Source organism: Nicotiana tomentosiformis, chromosome 7, assembly GCF_000390325.3.
Source record: "Nicotiana tomentosiformis chromosome 7, ASM39032v3, whole genome shotgun sequence".
NCBI lineage: Eukaryota > Viridiplantae > Streptophyta > Magnoliopsida > Solanales > Solanaceae > Nicotiana > Nicotiana tomentosiformis.
Window position 1 is genome coordinate 124020925 of NC_090818.1, and position 20436 is coordinate 124041360.

Genomic DNA, 20436 nt, shown 5'->3' on the forward strand with positions numbered 1-20436 from the left:
CGGTCGGTTATTTTATAAAATTTGTACAACACCAATTTTTCGGTTATTCTATTATGTAGAACCAAAATTAAACTTTTCGAAACCGTCTCAATCATATCGGTTTCTCTTCGGTATCGATATGATTCAGTTAATTTCCGATATTTTTTTAAAAGTCATGTAAAATTCACTAGTAGAAGTAGAATGTAATAACATACGTACTTTTATAGGACTAAGCAAAATACTCTAAACATTTTTACTTTTTAAATATTAATGAATTAAGAAAACATGAAAGATGGCTAGAGTTAGATCTATCAACTATTCTACAGATACGTAAAAGAAACTAAGCAACGACAAAGAAAATATAAATAATCTGAGTGAAAAGATATTAACCAAGTTGGGACTTAATAATAAAGTCTATCGAAGATTAAATATTCAAAAAAAAATCTAAATCATACGAAAGAAAACATATTCAATACATTGTAGTTTGCTACTCATAATCGCTAGAATACCTTGTGTCTTCCTAGTGAATATATTGGAAATAATTTAGTTTCAATAGGAGTAGCATAATAGGTTTGGGAATTAGGATTTTGAGTCTTAATTCTTGTTGTCTTATAACTGTAATGACCCGGCCGATCGTTTTGAGCATTTACGCCACTTTCAACTATTTGAAGCCTTGAATAGCTTCATATGATGTACTATGACGTGTATGAATCGTCGGTTTTGTTTTTAGGTGTTTAGGAACATGTTCGGAACAATAAATTCCATGATGGAAGCCTTAAGTTGAAAGAGTTGACCAAATTTGACTTTTTAGTATTCGACCTCGGATCGGAGTATTGATAGTTTCGTTAGGTCCAGATAGTGATTTTGGACTTGGGCGTATTCTCGAATTTGCATTTGGATAAGTCTAGAAGGTTTCAGCACTAATTGGCGAAAGTTGAAAATATTAAGTAGAAAGGGTGTCTTAATTTGCACAATACCTACCTTTGAACGGGTATAACTCTCATAATGTGAAGATGCTTTCCATGAATTTTGTACCTAGAGTGTAGCCCTTTGAGTCTAGTTTCCAACGCATCAAGTCGTTCATCATTTGTACTTTTTTACTAAATGTTATGATCAAATTACTAAAGTTAGACCACCCAGTTATTTTGGCAGACAGCGAAGCGAGGCTCGCTTCGCCAAATCGAGCGCGGATCATGTATTCCCTTGCATGCAGTGAACAGCGAAGTGAGACTCACTTCGTCATACCGGGCGCGCCCCAGGTGAGGTCTTTTTAGTCAATTTGTGGGTTCATTTTCCCCATTCCTCTTGGCCGGATTTTGGGGGTTTCCTCCTCTCTCTCAAGACCTCCAACTCCCCCATCTTCAAGGTGAGTAATCCCTACTAATTTGGTATTTCATTCCATCAATTCCACCCAAAAACTAACTTAATCCTCCATGAAATTCTTAGATCTTCAAGAAATCTTTTCAAGAACTCAAATGAGGATTTTGGCAAGGTTTCTTCCAAAAGGTAATCCTACACCCTTAGACTTACATGCATGGATTTATTATGGGAATATAATTTTTAATTAAGTATTGGAACTCATGAGATGGTGGTTGAAAGCTATAAGTTCCAATTTAAATGCATAACCATTGCAGTGATTGAAAAGTGATTATTTGATGGAATTTTGTTGATTTGGTGTGAATGGTTGGTCATGCATGTGATGTTGGGAGTATAAATTGTTAAAAAATGATGATGGGATATATTGTTGGTAAATGATGATAGTTCAATGAACTAATTCTATGGTCAAGAGGTGTAGAGATTTATGCCTACTAGGTGTTTGATAAAGTGTCTAAATGGCTTAAACTATAAAATTGGTTACTAATGTTAGTTCCATTAGATGTTGATATTGTAGATTATAGTTGCTTAGTGTAGTGGATCGCTGTAGTGTCATTAAGGGGTGAATTTCAGTTTCGGATCGTTGGCTTTGAATTGAGGAGATAGGAAGGCGTTCAGAGGTGGATACGTGCGGAATGAAATTCCCGGAGCAATTGTTTAGCTTGCTCGGCATTGGATTGGCTTGTTTGAGGTAAGTATTTTGCCTAACTATATTGAGAAAATTTTTCCTACAAATTTCTATTATTTGTTACATGTGGGGGTGATACATATATGAGATGACGAGCATATATGCATGTGCCAGGGTTAATCATGCTCGGGGGTATATTATATAATTTATTGTACTTTGTAGAATTATGTGACTCTCTTGTTTCATGTCTTCTTTGACTTCTAGATTTCTATGAATATGACATTAAATGCTAGAAACCTTGATTTGGCTTATTATAATTTGATTAAAAATCTAGCGGACTTTTGTGAAAATTATTGATGTGCTAAATCCGGTCATTATTATACTTAATCACAAATACGACTCTATGACCGTTATTATTGAAATTTTGAATTCTATACATGAGTTGAAGATCATTTTTGAGACTTGTTGAAATACTGGAATAATAAAGTACTTGAAGTTTATTGAATTGTTATTGGTTTGAAAGCCGTGATTGATGTTCAATTTGGAACATTCGTTTAAACACTCTCCTTGATATTATTTATGCTTCCGACTTTGCTTGTTAATGATATACATGTGCTTGGTAAGGAAGAGTGTAAAGTACGAAGAGTGATGCCGTGCCATTTCATGTACATTATCATGTGAGGGAGAGTGTAAAGCATGAAGGGTGATGCTGTGCCATTTCGTATATATTATCATGTGAGGAAAAGTATAAAGCACGAAGGATGATGTCGTGCCATTCATATACATTATTATGCACGAAGGATAATACCGTTCCATTTTATTTACATTATCATGTGAGGATGAGAGTAAAAGCACAAAGGGTGATATTGTGCTATTATTTTTATATTATCATATGTTCATGGCACGAAGGGTGTTTCGGTACAGGCGAGGATAAGAGACATACATTATATTGTGATATCTTTTCGTTGTGTGTACATTCATACCTTTATCTTGAGTTGTTAGTGTGCACCTATATTTTCTATGTGACTTGTAGTCGTTGTTCTTTCTGTGTCCTACACCCCAAGCTTCTATCTGTTTAACTTGCAAATATTGTGATTTTATTCTTTTTGTAATGACCCGGCCAGTTATTTTGGGTATTACAACCCCGTTCCCCCATTTACTACTTACCATGTGTTCAATTATAATTATGTGACTCGTTGGAGAGGGTTCAAAATGAATTGGAACACTTAGTTCCAAGATTTAAAGCTTATGTTGAAATAGTTGATCAGATGCTGACTATGTTTAAATGACCCCGGAATAGAGTTTTGATGATTCCAATAGCTCCGTATGATAATTTTGGACTTATGAGTGTGTCCGGAAAATTATTTGGAAGTCCATAGTTAAATTAGACTTGAATTAGCTAAAATAAAAATTTAAGTTTGGAAATTTAACCGGGGAGTTGACTTTTTTATATCAGGGTCAGAATCCGATTCGAAAAATTGGAATATGTCTGTTATGTCATTTATGACTTGTGTGCAAAATTTGAGGTTAATCGGACTTGAATTGATAGGTTCCGGCATCGAATGTAGAAGTTGAAAATTCTTAGTGTTATTAAGCTTGAATTGGGGTGTGATTCGTGGTTTTCGCATTGTTTGATGTGATTTGAGGCCTCGACTAAATTCGTATAATATTTTAGGACTTGTTGGTATATTTGGTTGAGGTCCCGGGGGCCTCGGGTGAGTTTCAAATGATTAACAGATCAAATTCGGACTTAGGGAAATGCTGGAATTTTTTTGTTGCTAGTGTCTTCACACCTGTGCATGAGGGACCACCGGTGCGAGCTCTCAGAAGCGAGCTTGGTTGCACAGAAGTGGAATTGGCTTGGCAAGGGCAGGGGTCGCAGGTGTGCACGTAGGACCGCAGAAGCGGAAGTGAGAGAGGAGGGGCCTTATCGCATAAGCGGCTTGGATTCCGCAAATGCGAGGTCGTAGAAGCGGACCTCTTGTCCGCAGAAGCGAAATATGCCACAGAAGAGGTAGCTTCGCCGCAGAAGCGGCTTAGTGAACCGCAAAAGCGAAAGAATTGGACAGAGTACAAAACAGAAGGGTCCGACATTTTGTCATTTTGGATATTCCAAACATGGTTTTTGGGCGATTTTCAGAGAGAATTTACAGAAAAACTTGAGGTAAGTCACTTGTGATCATTGTTAGTCAATAATATTGGATTATCATTGAGTATTTCGACTAGATGACGTATTTTTGAGGTGAAATTAGAGGATTTGGGCCTAGGGGTTGAAAATGAGATTTGGGGATTTTAAAGTCGAGTTGTTGTCAGAATTTGGTAAATTTGGTACGGTTGGACTCGTGGTTGAATGGGAGTTCATATTTTGTAACTTTTATCGGGTTCCGAGATATGGGCCCCACTGGCAATGTTTGAGTGTAATTTTGGATTTTTATCGGAAAATTAGTATTTTGATATGGAATTAATTCCTAGAATTTGTGTTGACTGAATCTAATAAATTGTAACTAGATTCGAGCCGTTCGGATGATGTTACGTGCATAATGGAATTTCTGGAGCATTGTTTAGCTTGCTCGATATTGGACTCGGCTTATTCGAGGTAAGTAACTCTTCTAATCTTGGAGCTGAGGGTATGAACCCTGACTATACGGGTTATGTGTTTGGTGTTGAGGTGACGCACATGCTAGGTGATTCATGTTAGAAACCATGTCTAGACTATATGCTTATCCTGTTTTGACCCACTGAGGTCATTATTGTTGTTGAGTTATTTTCTTACATTGCAATTTCATACTTAGTCATGTCCATTCATTGCATATCATATCTCAGTCTCTATTGTTATTTATTGATACATCATATCATCATTTCGGGCTAGTTTCATGACATTGTGAGCCCGAGAGACGGGAGAGATTGATGACTGAGTGAGGCCGAGGGCCTGATTTTGAGATATTGATACTATAGCATGTGAGTTGTCCATACAGCATGTGAGTTGTCCGTGCAGATCCAGATATTTATAATATGGTACATGAGTTGTCCGTTCGAATCCATACATTCATACTATGGCACGTGAGTTGTCCGTGCAACACGTGAGTTGTCCGTGCGGATCCAGATATTTATACTATAGCACGTGAGTTGACCGTACAATTTATAGCTCTTGGGCTGAAGGATCCCCTCTGGAGTCTGTACACACCCCCAGTGAGCGCAGATACCTACTGAGTGCGAGTGCCAAGTGCGAGTGCCGAGCGATCGGGGGGATTGAGTGATTGTGAGGACTGAGTGACTGGGAGGACTGAGTGAAATGATACTCTAAGAGTATGCATATAGTTTTATCACTGAGTTGCATCGCATTGACATGCACACTTGATATACTGGCATAGAGATGCATTTTTCCTCATGTTGTACGATGTTGCATCATTCATGACTTCTCTTACATATTGACATGTAGGCAGAGAGATGTATTTTTCTCATGCCATTAAAAATAAAACATTTACCTGTTGAAAGTTTTTGGAAAAAATCCCAATTTTCAAACTTACTCATAAATTGGTGATTTCAGTAAAGGATGTGGGTTTTCACTGATATATTTGAAAGGTATGACTATTTTTCTGGAACCATGAATGAGATGAGGATTTTATCTTTGAGCTAATTTTTTTATTACTTCCATTATGTTATTATGAATTATTGTTGGCTATTGGTATTGGACCCCGACCTGTGTTTCAGCTCGTCACTACTTTCAACCTAAGGTTAGGTTTGTTACTTATTGAGTACATGGGATCGGTTGTACTCACACTACACTTCTGCACCTTGCGTGCAGATATTGGATGTTGATGTTGTTGTGATCGACGTGAGCTGGATTTGAAGACTTACCTGCGTTCCGGTCGTAACTGCCTATTTTTCATGGTAGTCTTAGACTTATAAAAATATGTTTATGTACATTTCGAACAGATAATGTATTTATTTCATACCAGCTTTGTAAATTTTAATTTTAGAAGCTCATGATTAGTACTACCATTCCTTGGGAAAGTTTTGTATAAAAGCAGTGTATTATCATTTCTTATCTTAATAAATATCAATAAATTGGATAGTTGATAATTGGCTTACCTGATGGGTTAGGTTAGGTGCCATCACGATTTGGTAGATTTTGGGTCGTGACAAGGTGGTATCAGTGCCCTCGGTTTATAGGTTCTACAAGTCATGAGCAAGTGTCTAGTAGAGTCTTGCGGATCGGTATGATGATGTTCATACCTATGTTCGAGAGGCTACATGGCATTTAGGATAAATTTTTCATCTTTTATTCTTTATCGTGAGGCATTCGTTCAGCTTGGAGTGTAACTATTTGAATTCCTTCCACGCATTCATATGCGCATGTGAGCGCTCGGTATCAGCCATACATCACCGGCTTGTGATTTCAGGGATGAGGTGCGAGATGTGTATTCTGTCTTTTAGTGATGGGCCAGTTTGGAAGACTTGAGGCCAGGTTTAGATTGCAGCTTAGACTCGGCAGTTTCGGTTGTGAGAAATTATACATTTGGACTCATATGTCTGATAATGTCCCCACGAGTAGGACTTGTGGCTTGATGAGCGATCGAATGGCTATACTATAAGTATGATGTGACTGTGGCATATGTTAAAATGGTTTGTATGTGACGAGAAGTATTTCCTTGGAATGTAAAGAGGGCTATTGGGTGCTTGATGTTTTATTGTGATGTGACGTACAGTTTCGAATTGTGAGTGTGTAGAAGGATCTGGGGCGAATTAGATTTTTGTGTTGTGTTTATGAGTTCAAACTCAGAAGATTAAGTGATTGCATAGTAATTGTGGCTACGAAAGGGCATAGCAAGATGCCAATTTGAGGCTAAACAGGCGAGTTATCTCCTGCGGAGTAATCTACGTTGGTGTGTTACTTATAATGTTGAGTGGAGAGTTTCTTATCTACCAGCGGGGTGTATGTGTTGAGATTTGAATTTGAATCTAGTTGAGAAAGTTGACTTGACTGGCAAGAGAATAAATGCGAGAGCAGCGGATGATTGAGGTATTTCATGGGTGTGTTGCATGATCTTAAGAATAATTTTCGTTGAACTGACTGCGATATTATGGCAGTAATAGAGTATGAGTATTGTGAGTTATGGAACGTTTTGTTCTATGGAATTGAGCCAAGTGGGGGAGCCTGCTGGTAATGGTTTAATTTCATGGTTATATCTTAAATTTTAGTTTTGGTTTGAGACATACTTGTAGATCAGTTATGACTGCAGAGGTTGAGATCGGGGATGACTCGAGCAAGGAAATTCCTGAATACGGGTTACCTTACACTTTATGAAAATATAAAAATCATGGAATGATTAAGTTATTATTTGAAGGATGTAGTGCACACGGAGTATGAATTAGATTGGTGGTGTTAAAGCAGGATTACTTCTTTGAGCATTATTGTGCTAATGGGCACGTGTCTTTCGGCCCGTTTGCATGGTACAATTTAGATTTGGGTCGAGTTGATGACTCTCGAGAGGGTTCTAATGGATTCAAAATGTATATATGGTAATTGAAAATTCTCGAATTCGTATATCGCTAAAATTGGTTATTTACATTGGATGGTGTCGAGACTTGCGGTAATTCTGTATGACTATGGATTTTACATTTCAGTATAAGAAAGGAAAGAAGAACAATCTTAAATTCACATAAGGTATTTTCAGAACGGGTGCTTCGGTTGTGGTACTTTAGGGTGCTTAAGAAGAATACAATGGCTTATGGGCCTTAGGGCGGTGTAGTTTTAAGTTAGAGGATGTCTTGTAGTGAGCTTTGGGTAAGGATCATAGTGTTCTAACAAGGAGAAGGGTCAACTTGCGGGTTATTCAGAAGAAACTCGGAGAAAATAGGATAACTGGGTACTAGGCTAGAACAACATGGTAATGGTATGCTCGGTTCTTTTGGGTATGATGATGTGGTGAGGTTCTACAGATGTTTTTGAGGCAATATTCTTGGGTTTGGCGACCTGCGTGGCTTGGTCGAGTTAGAGGAAGTTAAATCTGATAGCTTGATTATGTGCAAATAAATTTTAAAGTGTTCTTAATGGTTTCTACCATGGTTTGAATCGAATATTTTCTACCGGTGTGGGGAACATGTTGTGTATTGTGATTTCCTTCTATATGGGAGCAAATACAAGGTTTCTAACTAACTGGGTATGTATTTTGCCGGTGACTCATAGTCTTAATGAGGATCTCGTGTTTTCATAGGATGGCCTAATAGAGGCGGTGAGTGGAGTGAGATTGGGATTTGCATGTGCAAGTATACGATCCAGTTTCCAAAGGGAGGTAATGAGTTTCTGGAGAACAGACGATTTCAGATATTGACACTAGTGGTATTACCTGAGAAGAGTGTACATTCAAAAGGGCACACAGTGCTTTGACTTAAGGATGTTTCGTTGGTATTGCGTTACTCACATGATTGATTTATTGTTGATATTCAGACTTTTGCTATGTGGCACGGAAGAATTATGGAAGTATTCCCCGTGGGATGATCATGTATGAGAGATGTGTTGGACATTCGGGGAGTGGAGTTAGGATCAGATATGGTGATTCATGTATTCTATGGATTTGGAGACCAGGAGTTCTGAGAAGCAGATTGTTTTGTAGTTGTGGACTGTGAAGAGATGACCAAGCTAGCCAGATGGTAGTATATGTTAGGGTTCAGTCATTGTGGACCTTCAGAGGGTTATGTATCTATTTGTGGGTGACCGGAGTGGATTTGGGGTCCATTGGCAGGTTCAATGAAGATGTGTATTCTACATCGTGTCGGATTAGTCGACTACGTACTGCTATTGTTAGGGGATGTGACATTCGGTTAGAGTAAAGCTTATTCGTGCTCTGATATGATCTATGTGTTACTCCTCTACGCTATGAGGGGTTGTGATTTGTTAGTTATAAGCATACATGGTGCGATTCTATTTGGGCCTTATAGTGGAATTTGAGCGAGGTGGATATTAGGGTGTTGAATGATTGATCATGCATTTGGTTATGTTCTCTCCGGACTGTGGTATATTGTGCTATCTACTTCTCCGTGGTTATGGTCATGCACCTTGGATACTTGATGTCAAATTGCGCGCGGTTGCTGGTTTTGAGCATGGTAGCTGGAGGTATTTCATATGGACCAGTATTTGGATGGGGTCACGCATTGTCGCTGGGATACGTCGGGATATGATCCTTGTTTTAGATTCGTGTGTTTTGGTTCTACTATGTATGATGAGCTCATAGAATTACGATTGTAGTGGTGCTTGTTGAACTTGTGAAACGGTTCTCTTCTTCGAGACATTTCTTATTTTTGGGTGCATGGATAGTGCATTTTATGGCTTGAGTTATATTGTTGTGGCATGTCTGTGGAATAGTTGTGTTTAATAATATAAGGTCATTGAACCTAGAACAGGTACTATCAGATTTGATTATGGTATATTCGGGAGGATAATATTGAAAGTCAACTTAGAAAGTGATTATGGTTCTGGTTGGGACGAGAGAGCTCCATGACTTGTTGATCTGATAAGGGGTCATAAGATTCCATGTGTTTCTTTCATTATCAGCAGTGCACGAAGGTTTTGGAACAAAGTTTTGTTTGATATGTGGTTTAATGTAAGCACCGGATTGGTTTTGAGTAGTTACTATGATCAAAAATGGTGCTGCGAGTATGCGAGTTGTATAATATAAATTGTGATTACATCTTAAGTTATGGATATGGCTTGATACAGTTTGTTCGGACTTGTACAGTGTGTAGATGTGAGATTCGGGTCTTGAAAAGAAATTTTGAATATTGGAAATTGAATTCCAAGGTTATGGGCTAAGGTTGAATTAATGATTTTCAGTTATGTTGTGTTGTCAGGCCTACATAGAATAGGGTAACGTGGGATCACCCCCGGGTATGTGCATGGTAGAGTAGAACAGTGATTTAAAGGCTTAGGAACAACTCTTGGCACGTTCGAGGAAGAACGTATGTTTAAGTGGGGGAGAATGTAATGACCTGGCCGGTCGTTTTGGGTATTACAACCTCGTTCCCCATTTACTGCTTATCATATGGTCAATTATAATTATGTGACTCGTCAGAGAGGGTTCAGAATGAATTGGAACACTTAGTTCCAAGATTTAAAGCTTAAGTTGAAATAGTTAACCGGATGTTGACTATGTTTAAATGACCCCGTAATAGAGTTTTGATGATTCCAATAGCTCCGTATGATAATTTTGGACTTTGGAGTGTGTCCAAAAAATTATTTGGAAGTCCGTAGTTAAATTAGGCTTGAATTGGCTAAAATGGAAATTTAAGTTTGGAAGTTTGAGCGGAGAGTTAACTTTTTGATATCGGGGTCGGAATCCGATTCAGGAAATTGGAATACGTTCTTTATGTCATTTATGACTTGTGTGCAAAATTTGAGATCAACCGGACTTGATTTGATAGGTTCCGACATTGAATGTAGAAATTAAAAATTCTTAGTTTCATTAAGCTTGAATTGTGGTATAATTCATAATTTTAGTGTTGTTTGATATGATTTGAGGTCTCGACTAAGTTCGTATAATGTTTTAGGACTTATTGGTATATTTGGTTGTGGTCCCGTGGGCCTCGGGTGAGTTTCAGATGATTAATAGATCAAATCCAGACTTAAGGAAATGCTGGAATTTTTCTGTTGCTGGTGTCTTTGCACCTGCACATGAGAGACCGCAGGTGCTAGCTCACATAAGCAAGCTTGGTTGCTCAGGAGAGGAATTGTCTTGGCAAGGGCAGGGGTCGCATGTGCACACGCAGGACTGCAGAAGCGGACTCGCACCTACGACGAGTTGATCGCAGAAGCGGAAATTAGAGGGGAGGGGCCTCATCGCAGAAACGACTTGGGTTCCGCAAATGCGAGGCCGCAAAAGCAGACCTCTTGTCCGCAAAAGTGAAATAAATCGCAGAAGCGGCATCTTCGACGTAGAAGCGGGAACCGCAGAAGCGGCTTAGTGAACCGTAGAAGCGAAAGAACTGGATAGAGTACAAAACAGAAGGGTCCGACATTTTTGTCATTTTGGACATTCCAAACACGGTTTTGGGGCGATTTTCAGAGAGAATTCACGGGAAAACTTCAGGTAAGTCACTTTTAATCATTGTTAGTCAATAATATTGGATTATCATTGAGTATTTCGACTAGATTACATGTTTTTGAGGTAAAATTAGAGGATTTGGGCCTAGGGATTTTAAGGTCAAGTTGTTGTCGAAATTTGGTAAATTTGATATGGTTGGACTCGTGGTTGAATGAGACTTAATATTTCGTAACTTTTGTCGGGTTCCGAGACGTGAGCCCCACTGACGATTTTTGAGTGTAATTTCAGATTTTTATGGAAAAATTACTATTTTGATATGGAATTAATTTCTATAATTTGTGTTGATTGAATCAAATTAATGGTGACTAGATTTGAGCCGTTCGGATGATGTTACGCACAGAATGGAATTTCTGGAACAATGTTTAGCTTGCTCGATATTGGACTTGGCTTGTTCGAGATACGTAACTCTTCTAATCTTAGAGCTGAGGGTATGATCCCTGACTATACATGTTATGTGTTTGGTGTTGAGGTGACGCACATGCTAGGCGACGGGCGTGTGGGCGTGCACCATGTGAACTGTGACTACTTTATTTATGTGGTACTGTATAGTTACTTGAACTTATCTGTAATCTTGAAATCTCTATGTACTAGAGTTATCGAGCTGTGATTCATGTTAGAAACCATGTCTAGACTATATGCTTATCCTGTTTGGAACCAATGAGGTCATTACTGTTGTTGAGTTATTTTCTTACATTGCAATTTCATACTCAGTCATGTTCATTCATTGCATATCATATTTCAGTCTCTGTTGTTATTTATTGATACATCATATCATTATTTCGGGCTAGTTTCATGACATTGTGAGCCCGAAGGACTGGAGAGATTGATGACTGAGTGAGGCCGAGGGCCTGATTTTGGGATATTGATACTATAGCACGTGAGTTGTCCGTGCAGCATGTGAGTTGTCCGTACGGATCCAGATATTTATACTATGGCACGTGAGTTGTCCGTACAACACGTGAGTTGTCCGTGCGGATTAAGATATTTATATTATGGCATGTGAATTGTTCGTGCAGCGCGTGAGTTGTCCGTACGGATTTAGATATTTATACTATAGTACGTGAGTTGCCCGTACAGCACGTGAGTTTTCTATGAAGTTTATAGCGTTTGGGCTGAAGGAGCCCCTTCGGAGTCTGTACACACCCTCAGTGAACGCAGGTACCTACTGAGTGCGAGTGCCGAGCAATTGGGAGGATTGAGTGACTGAGAGGACTGAGTGATTGGGAGGACTGAGTGAAATGATAATCTAAGAGTATGCATATGGTTTTATCACTGAGTTGCATCGCATTGACATGCACACTTTACATACAGGCATAGAGATGCATTTTTTCTCATGATGTACGATATTGCGTCATTCATGACTTCTCTTACATATTGACATGTAGGCATGGAGATGTATTTTTCCCATGCCATTTTAAAATGAAACATTTACCTGCTGAAAGTTTTTGAAAAAAATTTCAGTTTTCAAACTTACTCATAAATTGGTGATTTCGGTAAAGGATTTAGGTATTCACTAATATATTTGAAAAGCATGACTATTTTTCTGGAACTATGAATGAGCTGAGCATTTTATCTCTGAGCTACTTCTTTTATTACTTCCATTATGTTGTTATGAACTGTTGTTGGCTATTGGTGTTGGACCCCGACCTATGTTCCAGCTCGTCACTACTTTCATCCTAAGGTTATGTTTGTTACTTATTGAGTACATGAGGTCGGTTGTACTCATACTACACTTCTGCACCTTGCGTGCAGATATTGGATGTTGATGTTGATGTGATCGACGGGGATTGGATTTGAAGACGTACCTGTATTCCGGTCGTAGCTGCCTCTTTTTCATGGTAGCCTTAGACCTATAAAAATCTATTTATGCACATTTCGAACAGATGATATATTTATTTTATACCAGTTTTGTAAATTTTAATCTTAGAAGCTCATGATTTGTACTACCAGTCCTTGGGAAATTTTTATATAAAAGCGGTGTATTATCATTTCTTATCTTAATAAATCTCATTAAATTGGATAGTTGATAATTGGCTTGCCTGACGAGTTGGGTTAGGTGTCATCACGACTAGGTGGATTTTGGGTCGTGATAAGTAGAAAGGTTCAGTTATTTTATCATTTACTTTCCTCGATAAACCTAATTAAATTCGATTATAGTTAATTGGCTTACTTAACGGGTTGGGTTAGGTGCCATCATGACTGGTCGGATTTTGGGTCGTGATAGTACCTATATAAAAACCTACCCAAATTATTGGTACGGCTATAAATTTATATAAAAACCTACAATTTTATTAAAAGAAATCTAAAATTAGTTAGGTACGATTCAGTCAGTTTAGTCAGTTTTTAAATATTTATTGACATCCCTAATTTTGCGCTTTCCAACCTCCAAAAAATGTTTTATTTGTGATTGGTGTGAATTTAAGTTAAACAAACAATTTTCAATACAAATACTTATTTAACGGGGTAATGTAGGTAACCAACCTATTCTCGCAAAATTTATTTAAATTTGGACAAAAGTTAAATAACGACTTGAAATGATTCTTTGTGCAAATCTTTACGACCCAATTCTGAAGGGCGAAATTGGCACTTAGCAAGCAACTATTCACACCAAACGTACCTTTATTCATCTTAGTCAAGTATTAAAGTGAAAAAAAATATCGTTTGAGTTTCCCTATAACATGAGCATCCCGATAATTTCTGTAATCAGCCAACCAATAATCCAATCACATACAATACCATAACCAACAAAAGTAACAAGATAACGGCCTTAAGTACCTAAAAACATCCAAGTATCGAAATTCCATCTCCCGCAGACTGTCAAGGAGTATCTAATATAAATTCAAACAAGAGTCTAGGGACACAACCCGATAACAGCACGATCTGCATGTGGTTGTCTCACCTCAACTTGAAACTGTTAACGGCCTCGAATGAGATCAAGGATGCCCAGCTACTGTGCTAGTGGAAGGATCTGCACAAGGCAGAAACAACAACAAGGGTGAGCCTAGACCCAATAAGGTCATCGACTCGTCCTTCCGTCATAGATATGCATGTTAATCGGGATGGGCTTGACTCGATTCCACCCGGCCCAACTTAGTTGAAGGATCTTTGGAACTAGTTTGGTTGTTTATTCGAGAGCCTAATTGATGTAAATTAAGGGTCCACCAAACTGTATGTAACGACCCGGCCAGTCGTTTCGAGTATTACAACCTTGTTTTCCCCATTTACAATTCAATTTATGCCTTACAGTTGATTTATGACTTACCGAGTTAGTTGGTTCGGGTCCGGAAAGATTTCGGTGTAAAATGAGACACTTAGTCTCTTAATTGAAAACTTAAGTTGGAAAAGTTGATCGGATATTGACTTATGTGTAACAACCTCGGAATTTAATTCTGATGATTCCAATAGCTCCGTATGGTAATTTTGGACTTAAGAGCGTGTCCGAAAAAGTATTTGGAGGTCCGTAGTGGAATTAGGCTTGAAATAATGAAAGTTAATTTTTTGGAAAGTTTGACCGGGGGGTTGACTTTTTGAGATCGGGGTCGAAATCCAATTCTGGAAATTGGAATAGTTTCGTTATGTCATTTATGACTTGTGTGCAAAATTTGAGGTCAATCGGACGTGATTTAATAGGTTCCGGCGTCGTTTATAAAATTTGAAAATTTCAAAGTTTAGTAAGCTTGAATTGGGGTGTGATTCGTGTTTCTAGCGTTGTTTGATGTGATTTGAAGCTTCGACTAAGTTCGTATGATATTTTAGCACATATTGGTGCATTTCGTTAAGGTTCCGAGGGCCTCGGGTGAGTTTCGGATGGTTAACGGACCGAAAATTTAGACTTGGAAAAATCTGGAAATTTTGCTTCTAGTGTAACCGAACCTGCGAAGCCTTGACCGCAGGTGCGCAAGCACCATCGCGGAAGCAGAAGGGGCAGTTTGGATTCGCCGCAGAAGCGTGTCCGCAGAAGCGGACCAGTCGTCCGCAAAAGCGAAAAGGGACGCAGAAGCGGATGCTAAAACCGCAGAAGCAGTTACAATACCGTAGATGTGGAATCCCTGGACAGTATACATTTCGAAGGGGGGGGACCTTCAAGCACGGGTTTGGGGAGATTTTCAGAGAGAATTCAAGGAAAACTTGAGGTAAGTCACTTGTGATCATTTCTACTTCATAATATTGAATTATCATCGAATAATCCAACTAGATTGCGTGTTTTTGAGGTGTAAATCGGGAATTTGAACCTAGGGATTTGAAATACAATTTGAGGGTTTGGAGGTCGAGTTGAGGTTGGATTTTGGTAAAATTAGTATGGTTAGACTCGTGGTTTAATGGGCTTTCGGATTTTGTAACTTTTGTTGGGTTTCGAGACGTGGGCCCCACTAATATTTTTGGGTGAAATTTCAGATTTTGATGGAAAATTTATATTTTCTTTTGGAATTAATTACTATAATTTTATTGACTGAATCAGATTAATTGTGGCTAGATTCGAGGCCTGCTGAGTAAAGAATTATACGGTTTGAGGTAAGTAACACTTTTAAACTTGGTTCTGAGGGTATGAATCCCCGAATTTGGTATGATGTAAATTGTTTGGAAATGACACACGCGATAGGTGATGAACATGTAGACGTGCACCGCATAAATTATGTCTTGAATAAATCATGTGAAGTTGTAAAATTAAAGGATCATGTTATTATCTCAACATGTGGCACGTGTTAGAGGAATTGAGTTGAGGCTCGTAATAAAGATCATGTTTAGGCTATCTGCCGATATTTTAGTACCCATAGGGTCGTGTTGCTGTTGAATTAATTATTTCAAGAATATATATTTCACACTCAATCATATTCGTCTATTGTGAGGATAATTATGGGATCGAGTTGCGCGCCGCAGCAGGCCATATTGGCTTTTATATATATTATTATTGTTCTGGATCGGGGCTGCCTGCCTGCAGCAGGCCATAATGGCTTTATACATTATTATCATTTGGATCGGGACTGCCCGCCTGCAGCAGGCCTTATAGGCTTTACTATTTTATGGATCGGGGTTGCCCACCTGCAGCAGGCCTTCTAGGCTTTATTATTATACGGATCGGGACTGCCCGTCTGCAGTAGGCCATAAAGGCTTTATATCACGCTTGGGCTGAAGGAGCCCCTCCGGAGTCTGTACACACCCCCAATGAGCATAGATGATTAGGTATATTCGGGATGGATTTCTCAGGGTATGGACTTGCCTTACTTATTTATATTGTAACGAGTTTTCCTAGACATGGATCTTGTCCGTTTCATTTATATTTGGGGATAAATTACCTCAGGGCTGGATTGACCTTATCCGGTACTAAGTGACTGACGGTCAATCGATGCGTATATATATACGGGTTAGAACACCTCTGGGCTGGATTGGCCATAAACAGTACCGAGTAACCGAATAATTTGTGACTAGTATTTACACGAGGTCTTTCTACTGAGATGTCATATCCCTTATATCATGCAGTATTGATCTATTTCACTTATACTGAGTTTAACCATTGAACTTGAAAGCATGCCTACATTTTTGTACCATTATTTATTCTGGACTGTACCTGCGGAACTCGTCATTTCTTTCAGCCCAGAGGTTAGTCTTGTTACTTATTGAGTTAGTTGTACTCATACTACATTCTGCACCTGGTGTGCAGATCCAGGTGCTCTCGAATACGACGATTGCTAGATTTCGAAGTTAATTCTGTTGGGGACTATCAAGGTAGCTGCTTGACGTCCGCAGACTTGATTCCTTTACTGTTTAATTATTGTACTGTTCTATATTTTCAGACAGTGATTTTTATCTGTCAGACTTTGTATTCATATTAGATTCTCATGTACTCAGTGACACCGAGTTTTGGGACTATTTATATTTATATTTGTGAGGTTTTCTTCCACTGAATTTTATAATTATGTTTTCAAATTTAAAAGATAGGGTGATTTATTGAGATTGTCGGCTTGCCTAATATTGAGATATGCGCCGTCACGACATGTGAGATTTTGGATCGTGACACTGTATAGAGAACCTGGTTCTCTATCAGTTCCCACAGAATACAACAGTAAGTAAATAACACAACAATATTTATGTGAAAAATTCCCAGCTTACGGGATTAAAAACCACGACCTACACTCTTAGGATTTCAACTTCACCAACCGAGCAAACTTTAGATTACAACCTATTGCAATCTAGGAATTAAAATCTTAATCCTTCACCTACTTACAATAACTATATTGTAAGCCTCTTTGTAATAACTCTATTACAAAGCTACCACTTGACTAACTCTTAGTTAGCACAACCATAAGAATAATGGTTTAAAAGGTGTCCTACGAATGCTAGTTATATAGGAATTACAATTTAATGACATAATACAAAGACATAATAATACTAAAGGACACACGACATAATCAATGCTGGAATATGGTCCTTTGTTATGTTGCTCACTCGAGAGAAAAATCAATGTTTAGGATTTGCAAGTGTGTGTTGAAATCCCGTGCCTCATGTTGATAATATATAAGTGAGGTCATCAAAGATGATACAAGGGAGTGTCTGGTACACATCATGCTTCAATAGTGTTGTTGTACTGTTGTGTGTACAGTGCAACAGCTTTAACAACTGTTAGAGTTAACTTGTATTGTGGCTAGAGGAACTGAACTCCATATGTTCCCTCTGTTGTTCCCTTATCTGATTTCAATGATAAATGAACCAGGCATTTAACTTCTTGCTCTGAACGTTGAGGAACCAATTGCATCAGGTTCCCTATCTGGTTCTCTTATGAAGTTTGTTGGATTATCAAAACAAAAGATACATAACTTATCACTAATTGTTTGTTTGACATACCAACTGACACTTAGGATGAGCAAAGGTAGAAGAAGATATGGTTTGTATATAACTCTTTTTTAGCACTTTTTATAATTTTTAGAACATATGAGCTTACAGATTTGGACTTCCCCTGCATCGGATATAACTTATCTGTTACGGGTTCAATTAAACTTAATATTTTAAAAATAGAACATGGATATATGCGGAAAAAACTAATGTTAATAAATATTATATTTTGAATTCGTAATTTAAAATATACAGTGAATTAAGTGCTAGTCTGAAAGCGAAATCCTTTGAGTTCACATCATTGAAAATAATTTAACTTAAACTTCTTATTTAAAAATTTAATGATAAGTTTTTATAGCGATATAAATATTATGGCAAGTTTGAAATTAAAAAATCTTTCTTTTTTGAATTTACTGCACTGTCTAATAAATTCATATAAATTGAAACGGAGAAAGTATATAACTTTGACAGTATTGATTAGAAAACTACTATTTTACATATTGCTTTCATGGCCTTAAAAAAGCTACGACTTCATGAAATGTAGATTAGTGTCGTCATTAAATGCTTTATAAAATGACATAAGGAAAGGGATTAAAAAAAAATAGGAGTTTTTTTACACAATTGATCCTTTTTTAACTATTTTTAAAAAAATAGCATTATTTATTGTTTATTCAAAAAAGAGCACTTTTGTTTTCATTATTAGCATATTACAAAAATTAAGCCCAACATTCATCTTTTTCACTCCATTATTTAAAATATGATGCATATGTGAATGCCACCTAAATTCAAGATGTATTGATCTATATGTCTTATATACTTTGTATATCAAGCATCACTTTAATTCAAAATGTATTTTTATGTATATAATTTTTGTATATTTATTTGTGAAGTGCCATCTTATTTTAAGATGTATTTTTAATGTATATTTCAAATATATTTTATATGTCAAGTGCCATTTTAATTCAGGATATATTTTTTATATATATGTTTTTTGTATATTTATATACCATCTTAATTGAATTTAAGATATATTATTTTATGTATATTTCACATGTCTAAGTGCCATTTTAATTAAAGATGTATTTTTTATGTATATTGTTTTTAATATATTTTATATGTGTTAATTCAATATATATTTTTTTATTTACGTTTTGTATATATTAACGTATATTATTATCGAAATAAGATCTTTATATTAAGAAAGGAAGAAAGAAGGAAGAGAAAAATTTAAGAAAGATAACTAAAAAGAAAACGAATGGAACAAATTTAGAAAATATATTGGCTTCCGCAGAAAATAAAATTAAGAAGATAAAGAAAAAGAAGGAAAGCTAATAGATAAAGAGAAAACAATGCATGATTTTTGTACAAAGAATTATTGACTTTCCATTCAAATTGCTTTTGTTTAAAGATTAATAATTAATATTCCTGTTTTAATAGAACAGTGTGCTACAAATATAAATATTTTTCTGCCACAACTGTAATATTGGATTTCATGCTACAAATTTATTATATTTTTTTTAAATTGTGATAATTATGTAAAGTTCCAAAAAAATAGTTGAAACAAAGGTTTCCATTGCTTCCAACGCTCTAGCCGTTTTATTTTGACTATGTTTTTCTTTCTTCCCTCTCTTTCTTTTGTTTGTCATTTTATTCCTTTTTCTCACTCTATCTATCCTCTGTGATTGAACGATAAATAATCATGACTAGGTTTACTTGGATTTGTGGCATCGAGTACAAGTGAGAAGAAATATCTATTGACTATATGTAGTTAAAGTGGACAAAGCAAACAATGTCGGGTTAAAGGTTATTGACAAATTTGGAGATAAGCTATAATAGGAAATTGATGGGAAATAATGAAGCTCGAGAAAGACTGTTTCCTAATGTAGAGTACTTGTCAACACTATGTAGTAGTGGTAATATTAGAGGCGAATCTAGGATTTGATAGTTACGAGAGTGTTATTACGTTTAATATAAATATACCGTTGCTTATAAAGATTGATACGAGAGACTCAGTTAATGTCTGACTATTTTTTAACGAAAAATTTGCAAGTATTGTTTGACCAAAAAATGTAAACCTTTGATTAAACTAATTAATTTTATATAAAAAGGGATTAAACCTAGTTAATAATAATAACCCCAGATTTATAACTAGTCAACTCAAATAAAATCGGACAGTATTGGTGAATGATTAAATGTTGTGTACATTCAATGTTTCAAGATCATTAATGATGGAAAACTTTCAAGCAATAAATAATAATAAATGTCATTAACGTAAATAAGGAGAATGATTCACCTAATATTGAATGAGATGGATGATTCCTCCTTCTGACAGTGATGATTGATAGGCAAATGCTATAATATTTGAACTATTCTCGGATCTGATACAAAAGTATGGAATAATAGATAATCGAATCTTTTCAAAAAGGTAGCGTTTGTATCTTTTCTAGCGAGAAAGTCTTCTTCTCAAAAAGTGTTCTTATCAGAGAATGTTACATGCCCCTTTCCCATATCTCTTTTCCTATTTAT